Here is a 9,577-nt window from a genome sequence, read left to right on the forward strand (position 1 = left end):
TATATGTATATGTATATGTATATGTATATGTATATGTATATGTATATTAGAGAGATAATATATTATATAGAGAGACAGATAAATAGATGTAGGTATAGATATATATTCAATAGTATATGTACTATATATATTCTATATTCTATTCCATATATATGTGGAGAGACAGAGAGAGAGAGAGAGAGAGAGACGAGACTGGAATGAGATGGTTACAGGGAATGAGAGGGAAGATCAGAGTAAGGGAGGAGTGTGGGGAGGCACAGCTAACACTAAGGAACAATTGAGAAATCATAGAAACCTACTATAGTTGATGCTTTTAAGAATATATACATACATGAAAGGTATCTCAATGAGACCGCTATATAAACGGGAAGATGAAGCCTCAGCTAGATGTCCCTTGCCACCCAATGAAATCCAGAACACGGGATGGATTCCGTCCAGTTGAATGGCTGGTCAAAGGGGTTCCATGAGACCCCCAACCATCCCAGGCTATCGCCAAGGCTGTTGGTCGGTTTCCACAATATGACGGCAAGGCCCTGTTGCTGAAGACAACACCTACGTAATTCACTGAACACAGAGAAGGCAAGCTGGTGCCTAACCAAAGCCTTTAGTACCTCTGACTGGTGTTCACGGTTCTGGAAGGTAGTCTGAACACCACCAGAGGAGGAATATAAACATTAAACCCTGTACAAAACCTTTGATCCACAATGTTGACCTGCCGACATGATTCGCTGGTGCGTTAGTGGCAAAGAGGTTGTGGAAGTAACCAGCCGCTGTCTGAGTGGATTTAAGGACCAGTCTATGAGGTGAGACCCACGCCGGACACTGCTTGTGTGGTCAAGAATCATGGACTAGAGAGGCCATGGGCCTATGGGAAGAAGAAATACTATTGTTCCGCTAAAGGAACATGGCGATAAAATGACTCCTAATGACAATCTGCTGTCCTCCTAGATCAGCCACCATCAGAGAAGCTTCCTCTTGCAGTAGATAGGAATAAATAGAATCTACTTCCTGGACAAGGTACAGAGAGCTCTTGGAAGACTTAGTCCTAAATGGAGTGTCTCCATCAATTCCCTCCCTCCAGGGCTCGAGGATTCTGGGGAAGAGGAGGGGGAATGATAAGAGGCAGAGAGGATGGCAGACACCAAGGAAAGAGTGTCTCCAGAACCACAGGACTGGTGATGCACACCTGAACTCACAGAGACTGTGGCATCGCACGCAGGGTCTGCACGGGTTCAAACCAGATGGGGTCCGGTGCAGCGATGGGGCAATGAACACGATCTCCCATCCCTAACCAAGAAGCTATCTCCAACTGAGAGCCTGTCTCAAGGAAAAATGAATTTCTCCAAGGGAGTCTCACTAGATATACAAACCACACGGAAGGGCAGGCCCCATGCTCAGAGGTAGATGGCCAGCACTAAATTAATTCAAAGGTATTTTGGGGGATTATATCATCATCATCATCGGTATCTTGTGTTGTTTTATTTGGACTTAATAAACTTACTGGTGTTTTGATTCTATATTATGGTTTCCAATTTTGTGTTTATGGAATGTGTGTGCACACGAGTGTGTGTGTGCATGCATCCATCCGTGTGTGTGTGTGCATGTGTATGTGAATGTACCTGCATGTGTACATGTGTGTGGGCACGCATGCGTGCATGTGCACATGTGTGTGCATTCATAGGTGTGCACACGCACGTGTGTATGTGTCTGTGATGTGCATTTCTCACGGCCTTTCATTTCATTTGCTATTTTGTTTGTCTTTTTTATTTCCCTGTCTGTTTTCTTAAGAGAGGGGGAAAAAGAGGCATGGAGTTGGGGGATGTGGGAAGAGACAAGAGAGGGGAAACAGATCAGAATATACTATATAAAAATAACTATCTTAAATATGAAGAAAAAAGAACAGTGAATGGCTGACGAGTGGGGTCAGATTTTCCTATCCCTCTGGCCATCCCTCCACCCAGGCCTGAGCCCTCTCCTCTACCCGGCCCTAGTCCAGATCACCAGCAGTCCCAGATAGGAAGTGAGCTTCGTCTGTCTGTCTGTCGGTCTGACAACCTCGCTGAAAACCAAAGTCTGGGGTAAAAGGACTGATGCTGCAGCCCAGAGAGGGACTTGAGTGGGACCCCGTCCATGTCCTCTGACCCTTTGGTAAAGTGTGACAAAGGTGAGGGCAATGCCTTCCTCACAGAGTCCATTCAAGGGCGAATGAGGGCAGACACCCAGTCACTCTAGAACCAGGGCAGGGACGGGGCAGGGGGGAGCAAGACAGGCTCGGCTGTATGCGTGGGGAGGGCTGCTACAACATCCTCCCCCCACCCCCACCCCGCTCTGCAGCCCCAGAGCTGGGATGTCTCAGCTGCCCGCCCCCACCTGAGCACCCCAAGAGCACCGAGGGACCCTGGTTCTCCTGGCTACACAATGTTTCCAGTGCCACCCCTCTGGCCACTCTTGATGGCTTCAAGCACTGGGCAGGGAAGTGGCAGCCTCACTGGTTTCCTGGCTCTTGCAGATTCACAGCCTTGGGCCGAGCGCCCTCTGCTGGTCATGTGCTGTCTGGCCAAAGCCCCACACTGTCAGCTTGGCCAGGGAACTTGAGGGTCTCGGGTGGGCCAGGCAGAGGCTCCAGGGCCCCGCGCCCGCGTGGCTAGGCGTACCATAAGTTCCTGGAGTTTTACATCACAACACCTAAACTGTAAACGAACTTCAGCCTAGGTTTCTCCTTACACGGGCTCTCCCCAACCGACACCAGTGCTCAAAGTTAAAGGAAGCCCCAACACCCTGCACCCTTTGTCTGTGAAGAGATCCCTCCCACCCAAGACCGACTCGCTCGATCCCGGAGCCTACAGCTTGTCCGGCAGTGTCCTTCACCATCCGACCCCTACAGACACCAGCTTACCTACCCTGCCTATGTGTGAAGGACTGTGCATTTCTAGGAGCACAGGAATGTGGATCTATTTGACAGGGGTAACACAGCCTGCAAAGATCCACCGAGATCCAACTCAGGAGCACAGGTTCACAACCCCTGTGGGTAGGAAAAAGCCCCCCTGTACTGTGGAAACACCTCCGGGATGCGGGAGAGAGGCACAAAGATGAGGTTGGGACCCCAGCTGAGAGTGATGATTTGCCTGTGATGTCCCAGGGCACACAATCAGCCCATAATTCCCTCAAGCTTTCTGAACATATGCAAGAGTAATATTTCAGGTCCGCAGAGGACAGATATCAGGACAACTCAGCTTCAGAGTTTAGTCCCATTATCTTCCTTGTGGGGAAGATAGTGTGACCTGAACAGGCTCCTAGTCTCTGTGCCTCAACTTTCACATCTGTTAGATGGGGCCATCACCTTCCTCCCTCTGGGGGTTGTTTTTAGGACAAGGTAGGAAAATGTCTATCCAGGTGACTGGGCATATTCATCCTTCTAATAATCTACTGTCACCACCCATATCAGCAAACCTCACCTAGGACTGGCAGGGAGCCTCCTTCCTCTTCTGCCCTTTGACGGTCACTCCAGCAGGACTTACCGAACAGAACTCAGTCAGTCCACTGTCCTCCAGTCAGTTCGTGCTCTGGGCTGTGACACCCAGATTGGTCCGTCTTCTACCCCAGCCCAACTCGCACCTCGGTAGCACCTGGGGTGGGGAAAGGTCTCCACACAGACAGCTGCACCACTTACACGTCACACAGCAGACCCAGCCCTGGAACCATGAGTCACATGCCCAGGGAGAGTCCCCCCCACCCACTGAGAACTTTCCATAGTGGGAAGTGACTGACTGGGTCCTTGGACACTCAGCAAATGTACAACTCAATTTGTTGTTCCCCTTCCCAGGCCTCAGTTTTCCCATCTGGAAAATGGAAGCTTAAATGAATGGGGGGGTGTCCTCGGAAGTGGCCGTAGGCGATTGGGATGCCTTGGTCCCCATATTGGCAGTTTCTTTGCAGTTAGTCTCACGGAAGCAATGGGTAGGTCCACCTGGTATGACAATGACCCCCTGCCAGGCTTCCACAAGTGACAAGAGCAGACAGGTGACTGAAGTTGCTCCAGTCCCCCAGTCAACAACATGGAAGTAGCTTCTTTGCTCTGAAGTCCTCTGAGTAGGAGAATAGGACAAGTGGCCAGGGAGCACCCACTGAGAAACATAGCCCATAGGAAGCACAGCAGACCCAGCAGACAGGGACAGACAGTCCCTGGGGCTGAGGTGCCCTGAGGGTGGCTCTCCTCTGTCCTGGCTACCATGTGCCCACCTCCAGCAGTCAGGACCACAGGTCAGGGAGCTCCTGGGACAGGCAAAAGCCAGTGACTGTCCTGAGATGCCACCTCTGTGGACAGAAGGAGTCTGGCAGTGTGTTATCTGTCCCAGTCCCACTCCCTGTCCCCTTGGTGAGGTCTGTGGTCATCCAGTCTTCCTCACTGGAGGGAGAACAAGGGGAGGGAAGCTCACCTGGCTCCTGGTCACACCCCTGTCTGGTGGCATCTCACAGCCACTCCGTGCCCACCGGGAGAAATCTCAGCTGACGGAGAGGAAGAGCCCCCATCTTGAAGTGCGTGGGAGCCCAGCGGCTTCCTGACTCTGTGGGCTGCTAATTGTTTTTTACATTAGAAAGTATCTGGGTGTGCAGAGAAGAGTCTGGAAGGAAGTTGGAGCGTGTGGGAAGAGAGGCTGGTACTGTGTGTGAAACTCCAGTCTGTGGATTTCTTTAGGGGCCCCCGGCTTTCTGCATCACTTGCAGATCACCTGTGCTAACTGGGAGGTGTGCACGAGCGTCTTTGGAGCCCACCAGGGACACTGACACACCTGGACAGAGGTCTGGTCCGAGGCTTCCACAGCCGAGACTCTGGCCACCAGGTGGCACCCCTGATCTATTTTTAAGCAGTTGGTTCAAATTTGGACTTGGTTAACAAGTGGGCAGGGGCCAGACCAGACCAGGGCCCAGGCCAGGAGGGTTCCCAGCATCCCTCTGAGAGCCCTCTGTGGACCAAAGGTGGTTGCTCTGCCGTGAGTTCCCCGGATGTGCTGCCCTGAAGTGAGCTTTGCCTCACATCCCTGCCCCTGCAGAGGTTACCAGCAGGGGTCTGTCTGTGCCACAAGATCACTCCCCATGGGGCTGGTGCCCTGCAGTGCTTTCTTCCCCAGACTCTAGCTCTACAGCCCAGACCCAGCCTGCTCCGTGTGTGTGTGTGTGTGTGTGTGTGTGTGTGTGTGTGTGTGTGCCACAACTATCTGGAGACCAGAGAACAACTTGGAGTTTATTCTCTTCTTTCACCATTGGATTCCCCAAGAGGGAACTCAGACTGTCAGTCTCTCTCCACTCCCCCAAGACATGCTTTCTCTGTAGCCCTGGCTGTCCTGGAACTCACTCTGTAGACCAAGCTGCCCTTAAACTCAGAGACCCACCTTCCTCTGCCTCCCGAGTGCTGAAATGAAAGGGGTACGCCAGCACCCTCTGGTTGTCAATACTGACAGAGGTGCCTTCACCTGCTGAACCATCTCACCAACCTGAGACCTCACTCTCTCTTGATACCCTCTCTGTTTCTGGCTGACCTGACCCCGCTGGCCTGTGATCTCTCCATGGCATCTTTCCATTTTCAGTCCCAGCCTCAGGCCCCTCAGCCTCTCTCAAGTTCTCCTGCCCAAGGACCTTTGCAGGGATGTCACCTGCCCCTCTTCCTCAGTTTCTTCTGGCTCATCTCTTGGGCTCCGTGTGTTATGCTGGTTGGTGTGCCCTGAATAACTCCCCAGGCATCTTTAGTTACCCTGTGAGCATCCGTCTGTTAGCTTTGCATGTTCTGATGCCAAGAGCACCTGCTCCACCAGGGGTCACTCAGGAGTTACTAAAAGAATGAAGTCCACAGGTGACCATGGTAGCCAGTGGCTTTGAAAACCTGGCCAACTTCACCCATGGCCTCTCTCTCTCTCTCTCTCTCTCTCTCTCTCTCTCTCTCTCTCTCTCCCTCCTCCCCTTCCCCCCCTCCCTCCTCCCCTCCCCTCCCTCTCTCTCTCTCTCTCTCTCTCTCTCTCTCTCTCTCTCATTTTCACCTGTTCCTCATGTTCTCCCAGGATCTGTGGTCTTCATTCAGAAAATCCCAGGTGGCACCTTGGCCCAACGTGGGCACCCTTCCTTCCTACCCTCAATCTCCCACCATGAGGCCCGGCCTCCACCACCCTTCGTCCATGAAGATGTCCTAGCTCTTCCCCAGTCAGCATGGACCTGGCCCGTGGATACTGTCACCAAGCCGCACTGTCACCCACAGGTTCATTCTAAGGCTGCAGCTGTCCACCGTTGTCAGCATTCTTATAGACTGGGCCGAAACCACAGTCCTCAGATTCTGGGGTATCAACATCAGCATCTGTCAAAGGACATGACAGTGTCCCCATAGCCCATGTCATGGCACTGCCAGCAGGGGGCGTGCCCTGGACTTCCCAACACCACCAGAGTTCCTCATGCAGGTGCCATCTGACCTACCTGAGCCTGGGGTGAGTTGAGGGAGAAAGAGGGAGCAGTTCTGACCCTGACCTTCACAGAGAGGCTGCAACTCAAGCATAGGTGATGACCCCCTGGTCCACCATGCACCAGAGCTGCCTGGGAGACCCAAGTCCTCTTCTAGGCTGTGTAGACATATGCAAATGCCTAGTCTCTCTGTGTCTGGCTGACAATGTACAGAGGAGTGGGACTCTAGGGGGTCTGACCCAGATGCCAAACAGTGTCTGTTGAGCAGGAAGTTAGCCTGCACAAAGCAGAGCTGGATCTGGCCACCATGGAGGTGGTAAGCCTGAAGTAGTGGCTTACCTGGCCACACCCTGCTCTGCTGTCTGCTTTCCAGGAGCCCCTTTGAACCCCCACTTTGGTTCCCTTTTTTCTACTGGGGTTCCCATCCACCTGGCTTCAGGCCTCAGTAGAAGGACCAGGTGACATGCTCCTAACAGCCTCCTCTCTGTGAGTCTCCAGAGTGAAACCCATTCCCTCAGCGCTGGGTCTTCAACTTGGGAAAACAAGTCCCTTCTCCCCTTTTCACTCTTGTCCCAGCAGGGATGGGGCTCCCCACTTCTTTCTCATCCCCAGCACCCACTGTGACCCTAGGGAGGACATTTCAGCCAGGACCCCAGGGCCATTGTTGTGTCTGCTAAGAACACAGCACCCTGCAACCCCACAGTCTCTAAACTCACTTTCTCACTGACAAGCACCCTCATGGGGACTCCGGACTTTGAGCCAGAGCTGGGTGTCTACAATGACCTGAGTTCCCTCGGAGTGCTGACTTAATGGCCAGTGGCCCTCTCAGAACAACTGGGTTAAGCATTAATTTTTCTGGCCCATTCTGGCTCAGGGCAGCCCCGGTAACTAAATCCAGAGGTCACAGGTGGCTGAGATCCCCCTCACCCCCAGATATTTTTTACCTGAAATGAAAGGACATGGGGTAGGATGGAGTAGGGTAGGGTAGGGTAGGGTGGGGTGGGGTGGGGTGAGGTGGGGTAGAGTAGGGCAGGGTAGGGTAGGGTGGGATGAGATGGGATGGATGGGGTAGAGTGGGATAGAATGGGGAGTTGGGGTGGGATGGGGTGGGATGACATCCCCTGACTCCCATCTTCCCTGCCGATATTCGAGGTCCTGGCACACTGCCCCTCACCTCTGTCTCATAAGCCTCAGCCCAGCCTGTGAGCCCTTCCTGGCCCCCAGCTTACCTCTCTTGGGAAAACTGGGTGCTGACCTCCTTCCATTCTCTTCCTGTATCTCTGGGAAGCCTGACTCTTTCCTGGGGAGATAGAAGCGCCTCGGGCTGTCCTCGGATCAGGTGGTCTGGACATCTCTGGTTCCCTCTCTCTTAGAGTCCTTGGACTCCCCCTCCCCCAAGTTGCAACAGCCCACTGACCAGGCCACCGCTGTCTCCCTGAGGAAGCCTCCATTGCCTTCCTCATCCTTCTTCACCTCTCTTTCCATTCTCTGCCCAGCAACCAGGGACATCAGGAATACAGATCTAGTCGCCTTCTCTCTTCAACCATCTACGGCCCCTCGGATCAAGACCCAGCCCCTAAACCGGGCCTTGAGCTGGTTTAGATCCAGCCACCACCCTTTTCCCTTGCTTCCATCTCCACCTGGGTGGGCTGGCCACGCTGCTCCAGCCAGCTCCAGACACACCTGGCCAGGTCCCGCCTCCCATCCCAGCCTCTTGTGATGCTTTCGCTTCCTAGAATACCCTTCCTATTTCTCCACCTGACAGAGGGTCGCAGGCCTCTGAGGTCTTAGCTCACACATCCTTCTCTGACTAGCCTGCCTGAGACTCATAAGGGACTCCCTTGAAGCCCTGTACTGCCCCACCACCCCCAACACAGGGCCCAGAGACAACAGATCACTGGCCTGGGTCACACAGCAAGAAGGCAGCCATGCTCGGAGGAAACCCATGCACAGTGGCTGTGGTTTTTCCCACCAGCACTCCGCAGCCCACTCTTGGTAATGTGGCCTAATCCAGGGCCATCTTTAGGTCTGTCAGCAGAGAGAGTGCACCCTTGGAAGCTTGCCTGGGTGTGTGGCTGATGTCTGCCAAGGAGAAGCAACAACATGGACCGTACTGGGTGGTTGTGGGGACGTCTGCATTGCTGTGTGAGAACTGAGTTCAATTCCCACCTCCTTTCCCAGCCCCAGGCAGTGTCCAGTCTCCTGAGTCAAGCTGACCCTATGTGTGTCAAGAAGACAATGCCCGTTTTCCTCATGCGTAGAAAGAGTCTCTAAGGAGTCAGTTCTAGATGCCTCTAGACATGTGGTGCTTCATTTAACCACCTCTGTTGGATTGTGTAGGGGCTGGGGTACCCGGGACTCACCTCCAGGGAGCCCTGGACCAGGTTCAGAAACACTGTCATAAATCTAAGTAAGCTTCATTTCTTAATTCTCTTGAGCCTCAGTTTCTCCATCTGTTGAGCCTACCAGGTGTGAGGCCTTTTTCTTCCTCTATCACATATTATCTCTGGATTCAGCTCAGTCCTCTGAGACGGCTGCAGGAGTATCAGAAACATGGCGACCGAGAGCACCTCAGCCCATGGGAAGGGAGCACTGTGCACACCGCTTCATCACCACCCAGTGGTGTTGGGAGCCTGGTTTTGTTGGCTTTGTCCAGAATGCACCAGGGTCTACAGGGCCAGCCTGGAGGTCCAAGCTGAGGTAGGTATCCCTCTCCTTCCTTTCCTTCTCTTGCACCCTGGCAGTGTCAGTAGACCGAGCAAGCATGGAGTTAAACCCTAAGCAAGTGTCAGGATGTTTTAGGGTCCTGCTGAGTTCTGTGTTCTTTGTGTGTGGTTCAGGATGGAGAGTAGGAAGGAAGACTAGAGGCTAAGCATCATGGTAGAGTGCAACCAGAGAGTCTGGCCTACAGCCTCTCCTCACCCCTCCCTGCCTCTGACCTCACTCCACCTCTCTCTCCACCACCTACACCTAAACCAGGACTGATGGTGGTTTATGTGGGTATCTGAATAGTGCCCTCCATTTACAAAATTACTTTTTAAAAAATGTTTTTTATTTTATATTATGGGTTTTGCATATTTTATATTATATTATAGGCTTTGCATATTTTATTTCATAATTTTATTTCTATTAT

Source organism: Grammomys surdaster, unplaced genomic scaffold (genome assembly GCF_004785775.1).
Source record: "Grammomys surdaster isolate TR1022 unplaced genomic scaffold, NIH_TR_1.0 193, whole genome shotgun sequence".
In the NCBI taxonomy this organism is placed as follows: Eukaryota; Metazoa; Chordata; class Mammalia; order Rodentia; family Muridae; genus Grammomys; species Grammomys surdaster.